At 43.5% G+C, this 13,839-nt stretch overlaps 1 long non-coding RNA gene across 1 annotated transcript; it reads left to right on the forward strand.

The window, feature by feature from the left end:
- The first annotated feature begins 4,605 nt into the window (after positions 1–4,605).
- LOC129380967 (uncharacterized) lies at positions 4,606–11,600 on the forward strand. Its single transcript, XR_008609200.2, has 2 exons — positions 4,606–7,043; positions 7,623–11,600. It is a non-coding gene; the product is annotated as an uncharacterized lncRNA (long non-coding RNA).
- Positions 11,601–13,839: the final 2,239 nt, after the last annotated feature.

Raw genomic sequence — 13,839 nt, forward strand, 5'->3', positions numbered from 1 at the left:
ATCCCTGAAAGTGAGTGAGTGACTCTTATATTAAACTTTTGCTTTCTGGTACCTCTTCCAATATCTTCATGAACCCAAAAGTTCCACAAAATATTAAGTTAGCAAAATTTAAGGCATTGCAAAAATTAAAACTGCTACTGTACTGAGTCATGGCCATTTAACATGTAAGTGAACTAGAATAATGGCAACAAACAGTACATGCCAGCGGTGCTCTCGTTTAACACATAAACTGCAGTCCTTTAAAACAGAGCTATTATTTAGTTTACCTTTTCTTTTATATTTCATTTTAGGGTAACTTTTCTCCTGGTTACTAACTAAAAGTCATGTCAAATGTTGGGTGCACTGGTTTACTATACTTGCATTGATGTGTGACAACTTGCACTTGTATTCTAGATTTGAAACATTTTTGCTCATTCCACTGCTTTTACCCTTCAAATTTCATAAGATTGCATTTTTTTGGTCTACACCATCCAATAAGACAATTCTTGTGCATGTCTGGTTGTCTAGAAAAAAAAGTTTATACGGCTACAGTATGTTCAACTTGCTTTATGAAACGTAAGCTGTTGCATAGAGTGCACTAGTTTTGATGCCTATTGGCCAATAAAATTCCGAATAAGCCATGCAGATGGTGCAGGCCAAGAAAATTAACTTCATTGAAGTATTTGGTGAGAATAAAGCAACAGTGCATGTAAAATTTCTTTAAAACAGTTTTGAATATATAAACACAGGCGTAAGTAGAAAAGCAGGAAAGAATTGATTCTATTTGAATGTGTGTGTAAGAGTCCATTTGCCCAGAGGTGCAAGGTAGGATTCTGCTTCAGTAGGCTGAAAGCAAATGCAGGCAGCAGGTGACAATTTAAATTGCTATTTCCAGATGAAAATAAATGTTTAAATATCATATTACAATATATATTCCAATTTATTTATAATTCTTTTTCAAACAAAGCATCACTGTTAATACAATATTCATATTTAATATATTCTGTTTATTACTAGGAAGGATATTGTAGCAGTTCGATGCCATTACTGTGGCTGCAATTCGATACAACTGTTTAACACAGCCTGTATTACTCTCAAGCTACTAAAGTCTCTCGGCGGAGCCTGACCGCTAGAGAGCGCGTTCTCGGGTGGCGGATAGAGAAACGTTCCACGATATGAAACTGCATAAAGCTGTTTCATTTCATGGGGCAGGCATTTATGCCCGCGGACCAACAGGCATATACCTTGGTTTATAACCACAATGTTCATATTTATTATTGCTGTGTATAGTGCCTTTGTTTTATGTTCATCACTTTTAAATGAAGCCATCGCCAATACATGCACATTATAGCAGCTGAATGACCATCAGCATGTTACTACACAACCTGAGGTGGCAGGTTTAATGCCTGGCAGCTGCAATTGCATTCTAGTATATAAAAACATAATATTTATTTTATGATAAGGGGAACTCAAGTTCAAGTGACAAATTAGTGTTCTAACATGTTCAAAGCATCACTTTTCTTAAGCAGTTTTTGTAAAGTAGAAAATTATATATATGTAGGACATGATTGGTATGGCCACTGTGAGGATACTTCACCTGCCACCAAGGACATCCAATGTCCTGTTAATAATTTGCGTGTAGTTGCCAACCACTTAAAGGAAACAATTTCATCATATTTACCCCACAAAGTCCGAACAGCATTCCAGATGATAGAAAAGTAGAAGTTATTCACCTTTCTTTTTGCTCATGGAGCAATACAAGAAACAACAAAATGTTATTTGAGTAAAAAACTTTGCATATTAATATTTAGTCAAGAATATGCCTTCTGCCTTCTGGACAGGCCGCCATTGGAATATGAACCTGGCAACGTTTAACGCTAGAACGTTATCTAGTGAGGCGAGTCTAGTAGTGCTATTGGAGGAATTAGAGGGCAGTAAATGGGATATAATAGGGCTCAGTGAAGTTAGGAGGCCAAAAGAAGCATATACAGTGCAAAAAGCAGGCATGTCCTGTGCTACCGTGGCTTAGCGGAGAGACGAGAACTAGGTGTCGGATTCCTGATTAATAAGAGTATAGCTGGTAACATACAGGAATTCTATAGCATTAACGAGAGGGTGGCAGGTCTTGTCGTGAAACTTAATAAGAGGTACAAAATGAAGGTTGTACAGGTTTATGCCCCTACATCCAGTCATGATGACCAGGAAGTCGAAAGCTTCTATGAAGACGTGGAATCGGCGATGGGTAAAGTCAAAACAAAATACAGTATACTGATGGGCGACTTCAATGCCAAGGTAGGCAAGAAGCAGGCTTGAGACAAGGCAGTGGGGGAATATGGCATAGGCACTAGGAATAGCAGGGGAGAGTTATTAGTAGAGTTTGCGGAACAGAATAATATGCGGATAATGAATACCTTCTTCCGCAAGCGGGTTAGTCGAAAGTGGACGTGGAGGAGCCCGAATGGTGAGACTAGAAATGAAATCGACTTCATACTCTGCACTAACCCTGGCATCATACAAGATGTGGACGTGCTCGGCAAGGTGCGCTGCAGTGACCATAGGATGGTAAGAACTCGAATTAGCCTGGACCTGAGGAGGGAACGGAAGAAACTGGTACATAAGCAGCCGATCAGTGAGTTAGCGGTAAGAGGGAAAATAGAGGAATTCCAGATCAAGCTACAGAACAGGTATTCAGCTTTAACTCAGGAAGAGGACCTTAGTGTTGAAGCAATGAACGACAATCTTGTGGGCATCATTAAGGAGTGTGCAATAGAAGTAGGTGGTAACTCCGTTAGACAGGATACCAGTAAGCTATCGCAGGAGACGAAAGATCTGATCAAGAAACGCCAATGTATGAAAGCCTCTAACCCTACAGCTAGAATAGAACTGGCAGAACTTTCCAAGTTAACAAGTTTAAGACAGCTGACATAAGGAAGTATAATATGGATAGAATTGAACATGCTCTCAGGAACGGAGTAAGCCTAAAAGCAATGAAGAAGAAACTAGGAATAGGTAAGAATCAGATGTATGTGTTAAGAGACAAAGCAGGCAGTATCATTACTAATATGGATGAGATCGTTCAAGTGGCTGAGGAGTTCTATAGAGATTTATACAGTACCAGTGGCACCCACGACGATAATGGAAGAGAGAATAGTCTAGAGGAATTCCAAATCCCACAGGTAACGCTGGAAGAAGTAAAGAAAGCCTTGGGAGATGTGCAAAGGGGGAAGGCAGCTGGGGACGATCAGGTAACAGCAGGTTTGTTGAAGGATGGTGGACAGATTGTTCTAGAGAAACTGACCACCCTGTATACGCAATGCCTCATGACCTCGAGCGTACCGGAATCTTGGAAGAACGCTAACATAATCCTAATCCATAGGAAAGGGGACGCCAAAGACTTGAAAAATTATAGACCGATCAGCTTACTGCCAGTTGCCTACAAACTATTTACTAAGGCAATCGCAAATAGAATCAGGAACACCTTAGACTTCTGTCAAGCAAAGGACCAGGCAAGATTCTGTAAAAGCTACTTAACAATAGACCATATTCACAGTATCAATCAGGTGATAGAGAAATGTGCGGAATATAACCAACCCTTATATATAGCTTTCATTGATTACAAGAAAGCGTTTAAGTAGGGCGATGAGGCAAGTTGGTTGTGTTCACTGGTAACATTCAGGGCAAAAAAACTACACAAGGATTAAAGGGAGAATCACCCAACACAAGCGTTGTGTTGTGTGGTTAACCTCCCCACCAGGATGGGGAGGTTAACATACTAAGATGCTTTGAGAGGAGTGGAAATGCTGCACGCAGCATCTTTTTTAAAATTAAAATCATTAACGCTTTAAATACTGTCCAGCGTGGCACCAAATTATAGGCACTTGTCAGAAAGAAATATGGCATAATTTGTATTAATGGGACATATGCTGCAATGCATTTTGGACCACAAAATAAAGATAAAAAGTTTTGCTTTTGATATGCTTGGAAGTGCTGTGCTAACATGTCAAGCATGATTCGTTCTTTTGTGTTACTTCATAGGCAAGCAGCCTTTATATATAGTTCATTGCCTCTGAAATAAGCGTATTGTGTATTTGCTCTTGGGCCGTCTCCGTCACTCTGTCACCCGCTACAACAGTGGCGACGAGGGTGACCACCCCACGGAGCCCCCGGCACCATCAGTGGCGTCTCGGTAGCGCTGGGAGTCCTGGTGAGTGCTGGAAGTAATAGAGTCTACGGAGTGTCGGCGGTCATGGCCCTGGCTACGAACCTCGGTACCCCAAGTTTCTACGAAAATCAAGATAAGTGGGAGATTTACTTTACTCGACTGGAGACATTCTTTGAAGTGAATTATATTAAGACAGATGATAAGAAAAAGGCGCTCTTGGTTTCGACACTGTCAACAAAGACTGTACGCATTCTTGCTGGACACTGCGCCCCCCCGGAAAGTAAGTGGCCTGAGTTACAAGGAAGCACTTACCTTCGTAAATGACCACTATGCACCAAAGTGTAATGAGGTTGCCATAGGGACCAGGCTGCAAATGAATCTGTCCGGGACTACGTTGTTGAGTGTAACTTCGGCACCAGCTTGGACCGCATGTTACGGGACCGCATTGTTTGTGGCATCTGAAATTGTGCGGTGCAGTAGACGCTGCTTGAAAGAACTGAGCTCACACTTGCCCAATCTGAAACGCTTGCCACAGCGGCAGAGACAGCCGCACTGGAAGTAAGCACCGTGACCAGACCTGATAATGAGGCAGCGTTGTGCAGTGTAGTGAGAAAATTGCGCCGATATCAGACCTTCACCGAAGATAAGCAAAGCCATATTGATTGCACATGCTGGAGGAACTACGATCACGAAGCAAGCGACTGTCCACACAAAAGAGAGCAGTGTTTTCACTGTCGGAAGACTGGTCATTTCACAAGGAAATGCCGCTCCCAATCGGGGCTCCGGGCTAGTCGTATGCGCAATGGTGTCGCTAATGCAGTTCATTATGAGAGCGCTGTACCAGAAACGGAGGAAAGTGATATTTCAACAGTCTTCACATTGCAGGAATGACGAGAAAAGAAATGTTTGCTCCAGGCATTCCGCAGAGTTATCCGCTGGGGTGGCGTGCCCTTGAACATGATTATTGACACGGGATCACCATTTTCTATCATTCTGCAGGAGATGTATCTAACGCACCGTCTGAGTTGGCCATGCTTATAGAAATGCAAACACACGCTCAGCTGTTACTTGGGCAAGCTACTCATTGTTGGTGAACTGCACCTTCAAGCCATTTTGCGGGGAAGGCTGTACCTGCCACACTGATTGTTATAAACTGTTCAGGTCCCAGCCTTTGCAGAAGGGACTTCATCCAGGCGTTTTTGCTTCTGCCATCCGGTTTTCTCTCTACGGTTTAGTCGACATCAGCAGATCCCGACAGCCTCAGGACTGAGTTTTCTGCCCTTTCTGAGCCAGGGCTTGGAAACATTTAGGGGCCACCTGTGAAATTCCACATTCGAGAAAGCGCCCAATCGAAGTTCCGCAAGGCGCGGTCAATCCCTTATGCTCTTCGGGAAAAAGTGGAAAGGGAGCTGGACCGTTCAGTGGAGCAAGGCATATTATCACCCATAGCACATTCTGAGTGGGTGGCACCAATCGTACCAGTACTGAAGAAAGATGGATCCCTGCGCATCTGCAGCGCTTTCAATACCACAATCAATGCTGCCTGCATAACTGAGCAGTACCCTTTACCAAACATTGAAGACATTTTCATGTCGCTACATGGGGGATCGTTTTTCACAACACTGGCCCTTAAGGATGCATATAGCCAACTCCCTTTGGATGAGGAGGCGAGGAAGTTGACCGTGATAAACAGTCACAAGGGGTTGTTCTGCTATAACTGTCTTCCCTTTGGAGTTGCCTCTGCTCCCGCAATTTTTCAGCGGTGCATGGAAACGGTCCTGGCCGACCTTCCAGCCGTGCAGGTGTATTTGGACGATGTATTGATAGCGGAACGTCAAGCCGGTAATGGCTTAGCGCTTCAGGACGTGTTGCGCAGGCTTCAAGAGAATGGTACCAGGCTGAAGGCCAAAAAAATGACACTTTTGCAAAGATGCCATCGTCTGCCTGGGCCATCGCATCGACAAAGACAGCTTGCATCCGCTTGAGAAGAACCTAGCAGCAATACGGGACTCACCACAGCCTACAAATGTGAGTGAACTGCACTCGTTTTTGGGTCTGTGGACTTATCACCAGTTCTTGCCACACATGTCAATGTTGGCCGGGTTGTATTTTCTGCTTGAAAAAGAGCATAAATGGCAGTGGGGAACGGTGCAGGAAAATTAATATCTCAAGGCTAAACAAACCCTTCTGAGTTCATCTGTTCTGACGCATTTCGATCCCAACCAACACATGCGCTTGGAATGTGATGCGTCACTCTCGGGTATAGGTGCCGTAATCTCGCACCAAATTGGGAAATTGGATAAGCCCATTGCCTTCCGTTCACGCACGTTAACACATGCCGAAAAGAATTATTTTCAGCTTGAGAATAAAGCTCTTGCACTGGTGTTTGGAGTGACAAAGTTTCGAGACTACCTGGTGGGCCGCGAGTTTGTATTGGTCGCGGACCATCAACCACTAGTGGGACTTCAACGAGAAGATTAAGCTGTGCCCCCAATGTACGGGCAAGCCGCACTCAGTCGCTTGCCTATGCCGATACCAGATGCTTGTCGTTCGGGCACCTTACCAGAATACATGCAGTCTTCAGAGAACCTTGACAGCTCGTTCGTGCCAGTGGGTGCCATACGGGTGTTGACGAATGCAGATGGATACCTCAGCATGGTGCAGCACTTTGTACTTAATGGGTGGCCTAAGCGCTTGTCACCATGCCACAGTCACCTTCAACGTTATTTTTGCAGAAGACTGGAGCTGTCAAGCGTAGAAGGCCTGCTCTACTGGGGTCACCACATCGTCATACCCCGCAAAGCACGAGTCTCCATGCTTGCTGAGCTACATCGACCACGCCAGGGTGCATCTGCGATGAAAAGACTGGCTTGGGTGCTGTTCTGGTGGCCTGGGTTGAATGGTGAGACAGAAAGCCTTGCACGTTTGTGCATCTCGTGTACAAGCGCAGCCAATGCCTGATCACCAGGTTCCTATCTTTTGGCCAGAAATGGCGACCAAGTGGTCACGGCCTCACATTGATTATGCCGGACCAATAGAGGGACGCATGCTGTTGATAGTCGTCGACTTGCATACTAAATGGATCGAGGCATTTCCCGTCAGGTCAGCCGACCACAGAAGTCACAATCGCACGGCTTTGCGAATTGTTAGCTCATTTTGGCTTGCCGCAAACCGTTGTATCAGATAACTGGCCTCAGTTCGCAAGTCAGCAGTTTTCTTAGTTCATAACTGCCAACAACATAACTTATCTACACAGTGTGCTGTACCACCCACAATCTAATGGTCTCGCAGAGCGCGCGGTTCAGACAATAAAGGATGGCCTTCTCAAGTACTCGATGGTGAATGATCTCGAAACAAAACTGGCGCGAGTGCTGTTAGGCTATCGACGTACCCCACTACCGTGCGGCAAGTCTCCTTCAGAAATGTTGAACTACCAAATTCGTTCACGCTTGGATACTTGTGTCCCTTCTCTACCTTGAAGTTACTCGCAGCCTCCCAGATTCCAGTACAGGGACCAGGTGTGGGTGCACAACTTTGGCCAAGGGAGGCGTTGGCATCCAGGCATCGTCAAGAGCACTGAGGGTTCACGGCTGGTAACGGTTGACACTCCAGATGGCCTAGCCAGACGTCACTTGGACCAAATTTTCCGTCGGGTGCTTCTATCACCCATGGCCCCAAAAGTGGAGGCTCCCAACTCGCTTAACCCAGCCCGGACTACAAGAATCGGCCGACATCAACACGAGAAGGCCAGTCCAGTCTGGCCACTACAGAACCAACTGGTGCCGTGCCTGTTCCTTCAACACCTCCAACATCCCTTCCAGCTGAACAGGCTCTCTGTCCCCTAAGTCCGCCAGTCTTACGGAGGTCTATTCTACCCCAGAACGAAGACCCGTGCAAAGACTGCAGTTTTAAAAGGGAGGGAGAAGTGATATGAAATGCTTGGAAGTGCTGTGCTAACATGTGTCAAACATGATTCGTTCTTTTGTGTTATGTCATAGGCAAGCAGCCTTTATATATAGTTCGTTGTCTCTGAAATAAATGTGTTGTGCGTTTGCTCTTGGGCCGTCTCTGTCACTCTGTCATCCACTACAACAGCTTTGACAACCACTTTATTGTTATGACACCAAGTACTAACATTTTAAAGAACACTTCTTAGTGTTGCCAATGCTTTACTGGAGTCTTGTTAGATTAAATATGTGGTCTACTCAATAGTAATGTTTTTGTGCACTGAGACGGGCAATCTGCGAGATTACTTATGCAGACATAAAGTAGGAGATATTGTAATTGATCAGGTGAAGTGCTGCGGCACCTGACACATTACACGAATGCAGCAGTAGGAACATCAGTGTTGGGTGGCTTCCATAAAGAACACTTTGTTAGCAGAATGTCATGTTCATTATAAAATTCAGCTTTCTGTTCCTTTAGGAGTAGGAGTGTGCATTCAGACCACCATGGCAGCACTGGCAGTACTAAAGTGCCTCTGTCAACACCTCGTGCAGGTGTGTCACAGGCATGGACCACTGCAGGGGATGTTGGCAGTGGTCGTGGCTGTTTACAACATGAGCAGCGAAGGACCTGTTTGTGAACTTGAAGCCCTACATGCGCATGCCACAGGCTACTACTCTAACTTGCTCAAGTGCCTGCACAACTCCAGTGGTGTTCATATGATATGGGTAGAGATACTCGTGTATCATACCACCTGGACTGTGAGAAAATACGTTCACATGGGACAGCTGTGTAGGAACTACAGGAGATCCAGTGCAAGGAAGGTTTTTAGGCATATTGAAGGGAATGGCCTGGGGAGACTGCATTCACATGCTGAGAATGTATCTTGTAGTAGCAGCTCTTTATCCTTAGTTTGTGTACTCCCACCATAAGTCTGCTGTAGCTGGTTTGCTTAATAGCAGTTTGCAATGGAAAAGGGTTATGTGGTACAGCACGAGGCAGGAACAAGGGACGCAAAAAAAAAAACGAGGACAAGCGCTTGCGATGGAAAGGGTGCCCGAAGAACTAGAAATGTAACTTATTAGGGTGACGGTGTGGGCTAGTTGGTTTTCCATTTTAGGTTGTGTGGTACAGCGTGAGGCAGGGACAAGGGACGCAAGAAAAACGGGGACAAGTAAGTTTAAAGCACTTGTCGTTTTTCTTGCGTCCCTTGTCCCTGCTTCATGCTGTACCACACAACCTAAAATGGAAAACCAACTAGCCCAAACCATCACTCTTCTAAGGAGAAAGGGGCTCTGAACTTCACACTCATATAAACCCTTTAAAACATTGGCTGACACTTTCAGGGCTATCATTTACACATACATTAACACCCAGCAAATTGTACCAGACGATCATTGCAGTAGCTTAAAGGGAAAATACAGAAAGAAAAATTGCTTGAACTGTATTGGTAAATCATCATTATACAATAAAAAAATGCCACTTTACCATGAGAAGTTCGGTAAACAAGAAAAAAGAAAGGCGAAAACAATAACACTGGTGGTGACGCCACCTTGGAGTTCCTGCACCACCTCACTGTGACGATGGTGTTTGCTCAGGACTAGCTCATTTTTCATTGGCCAAGATCGGTTATAGTGTTGTAAGCAAAGACAACATAGCAAGTTTCAAGGAGTTTTGCTAAGCCACAACAGCGAAAACACAATACTTTGTAATCTGTGACATAAAACTGACACACATGCACTTCACTCTCTGCATGAATTCAAGACATTGAGCTTTAACTTGCATTTTCTTTCTCATAATCAATCTTTTACTATGATATTAAAACACCCCAACCTCCCTCAGTTTGAAATTTTATACATAGACCAGTCTGCAATAAACAAGCAGCTGCAGGAATTTTATTTTAGTGATGCTGCGACAGCAAAGTTACAGGTGTTGGATGAAAGAGGGCACGGGCACCTTCATTACCCTCCTCTCTCCTCACAACATACTCTCATCATCTCCATGCAATGCAGCGAAAGCTATGGGTAACATCAACATAGAGGAAACCCAGTAAAAAACAACAACAATTGAAACTATTTGGAAATATCAATGGGTCCGAATAGAAATGCCAATTTCCAATTGGGGGGCCAACTGTTATCACCAACAGGACTATTTGGACCAGTTAGAACGGCCAACTGCTTCATTCCCTCATTTCAAATTGGGCCAGATGAAATATCCAGCAGGACCATTTGGTTCAATCTGAATTGCCAAATGGTCCAAATGGAGTTATCAAAACCATTTGGACAAAATTTAAGTGTGAAAATGCTGAGGTTTTGTGTGTAGAAAAATTTCAGATTTCTTGTTCTGGGTTTTCATATGCCAAAACCACGATATCATTATGACGTGCACCGTAGTAGGACTCTGGATTAATTTTGACCATCTAGGAAAGTTCTTCATGGCTCCACTGTTATATGCCAATAATCACCCCCCATGAAATGCTGACTGAATGGTAGTTTCACAAAAGGTGCAGTGGCACAGAAAGGCGAGCCTCCACCCTTCTCAGGATATACAGCCAGCTCTTGTCACAGTGCTATTTTACCTAGCTGTCTGATCAACTGACAACTTTTGATATGACATTTGGTGACATCAGATCCAGGAACCTGGTGATATATGCAAGACCCTGCTGGCTTCATAACATTCGAAAAAGCAGCTGAAAAATCTAATTGAAGAGCACGGAATTGTTCTTTTTATTTTATGTAGCGATGACATCTTTATGAAAGTTATTGTCACTGTATACTATACGCAATGTGCATGTTTATTTAAGATGTTTAGAATTATCAGAAGTGACTTAGGGGCCATTTAAAGAAAGTAATGTTTTGAAAGAATGCTTTATCAGCCTAAATTGATTTCGCATTTACTGATCTTTAGTGTCCCTTTAATTGGTAGAACCTCGCAAGTGTAATGCAGAAGAGTAGCTGTGGCTTTCACCTGTGGCAAGCTTTCTTTTTATTTTTTTGTCTGCTTTCATTTGCCTTTTGCTCATTGATTCTACATTTCAATGAAACATGACACTTAATTTTTCCTCTTCGCTTTTTCTGTGTGACGGATGGTGGACCCAGGATCATTACAGTAACCGACACGGCAGTCTGAGAATATGCACACTACGATCTCTACTGTTACATTAACAAGCCTTTCACATACAGATAACTACGACACTTATGGAGACAGTTGTTTTTGTGAGATAAACGCATGAAAGGGGAAACATCCTACAATTGTTGCCACTGTTGCGTCTATGGTTATTCTGCGCATAGCCATCAACAAGTGTTGAGGGCAGGGCTCCATTGTGGCACACAGACTCGAGTGGGTAAAGCACCAGAGTGGGAGCCAACAGCAAACTCAGGAACTTGGGAAGGGGCTCGAGGATCCTAGACCATCAGGCCAATAGGGACACCAGGCCATCAAAGTACAAAGGGCGAGTTGAGAGCACCATGCCTTCGCCGGAGATTCAGGTGGGTTGACTTATGCTGGAACATCCCTGAGCCATCACAAGCAACCGGACCAAGCCAGCAGACAGTACCAAGCTGTTAGAGCATCATAGAAGAGGCCCGTGAACTAGAAGTTCAGCCAAGCTAGCTGGCCTTTTTTTCTTCTGGGCGTCTTTGCTACATGTGCTACATATAGTGCTGCTGACCACCATGTATCTAGACGGCATTCATTAAATCTGTTCCTACTGACGCGCTAGAGGTGACCAATAGGCTTCGTATTTTGCAGGCTGACACACAGTGTAGACAAAGTACTTGTCGACAACACATGACACACAACAGCAACAAAAATTTTGTAAGTGTTTATATTACACGGAAGTTAACATACACTGATAAGTCAGTCTTTAGATTCCATCAGTACTATCTTCCTGCAATGACAAGTAGAACTACGCCATTCGTTCTGCCATAGCAGAACTGTGAACTGCTATCTCATCTTAGTGTATTATGAACACAATAACATATGCCGTTCCTGTCCTCATATGCAGCTTCTAGAGAGAAAACAGTACAGGTGTGTTTCTACGAATAGGAAAAGAGAAGCACTTTATTGTTGTCGCACCTCGTAAACATAATGTGTATGTCAGTCATCTATGTTTAAGTGTCAATGGCACAGAAGAGACTTCTATGAGAGTTCATGCTACGTTGCCTTAACTACATATGCCAAAGTCGCATTCATACAGATACCATAGTGCAGAATCCAGGAGGCTTTAGCCAAACAGTGTGGTTGGTTATGCCGGGTGTTTCACAAACTTGTGCCAAACCTTAAAGATATGCAAATGTGACGTAGCTGGACCAAACCAAGATGATGTTTGCTGTCACTTGGAGAGACTCATATCTCTGGCTAATTAGATAATTAGTCTTAATCCATCAACTTCTCAATTATTATAATTCAATGAAAAGTGACAATGAGAAAACTGTACAGCGACATGAGAAACTCCTGATACAGCTTTTTCTTGCTCAATATGTGCTACATGACTGGTTTTCTGGGCATGAAAGAAGCCCACGAATACACGCAAAGTTGCTGCGTGAGTGGTCACTCGAGCTACCTTGTGTGTATTCACAGGCTTCTTTCACACTCGGAAAACCACTTTTATGTGGCATATATTGAGCAACAGAAAGCTGTATTGGGAGTTCCTCATGTTGCTCTACAATTTTCTCATTAACACTTTTCATCTAATCATAATAATTGAGAAGTTGGTTAATTACGACTAATTATCTAATTGGACAGAATGAGAAAATTAATCTGAGTGTCTCCAAGTGACAGCAAACAACATGTCTTGGTTTGGTCCAGCTATGTGGCATTTGCATATCTTTAAGGTGTAGCACAAGTTACGTGAAACAGCCTGTATATGTTGTATAGCTTCATGCTGTTGAGCACATTTACCCTTATAAACAATTTCTACATAAAAGTACAAAAACGCCCTGTGACATGGCACCATGTAAGATGGCCATCATTAATACGGAGGCTCACACTATCTGTATAATTTCATGGCATAATTTCACAGAATGGCACTTTTCCACATATGTAAGTTACCTACCCTGCAAAGCTCATCTACCCACAAAATCTTTTATCTGTAGACTACAACATATACTCCTACCTCAAGAGCAGAGCACTCAGCAGGCCCAGGCTGTAATGTGAGCCTGCTATGAGTGTCAAAGTGCCTCCAGTCATTATTTTTCTTTTCAATGCGCTATTCTGCGAAAATTGGTGCTTGGCACTTATTCCAGATGAAATTGCACCTATTCTTCCCTTTTTGATATATGTGAAAGATAAACTGTGCCGATTGGGGGTGGAGGGGGGGGGGGGGGGGCAAAGACTACAAAAACAAGGCACTAGTGTACATTGTTTTCCGGAACTGCTTTGAATTTATCTAGGATCAATGATTCCTGAATACGGAAATTGTGTATATGTACAACAAGATGGAATTTGTACTGGCTCTTGCCTAGCCCCAAAACTGCGTAAGCTTTTTAAAACAAAGGGTGTCTAAGTATTAATGCCACTGTTAAATGGCATGTTAAGGCTTGCCTTAGGTTTGTTGCAGATTTTTGGCTATGCTTATTTTTTAAAAACATGAAGTGTATTCATGTGACAACAATGTTGCAGCAGTTCAGGGGTTTGTTCACCGTGCTAGACATCACATATGACTTGCCACCTGAGTAGTCTGAAGTTTTTGAATATTAAAATCTGCATGTACTTTTAAAACACATGTTGGATGTATTTAAGTAAAGGAGGAA

The sequence above is a fragment of the Dermacentor andersoni genome, chromosome 1 (assembly GCF_023375885.2).
Source record: "Dermacentor andersoni chromosome 1, qqDerAnde1_hic_scaffold, whole genome shotgun sequence".
NCBI classification, from domain to species: Eukaryota; Metazoa; Arthropoda; class Arachnida; order Ixodida; family Ixodidae; genus Dermacentor; species Dermacentor andersoni.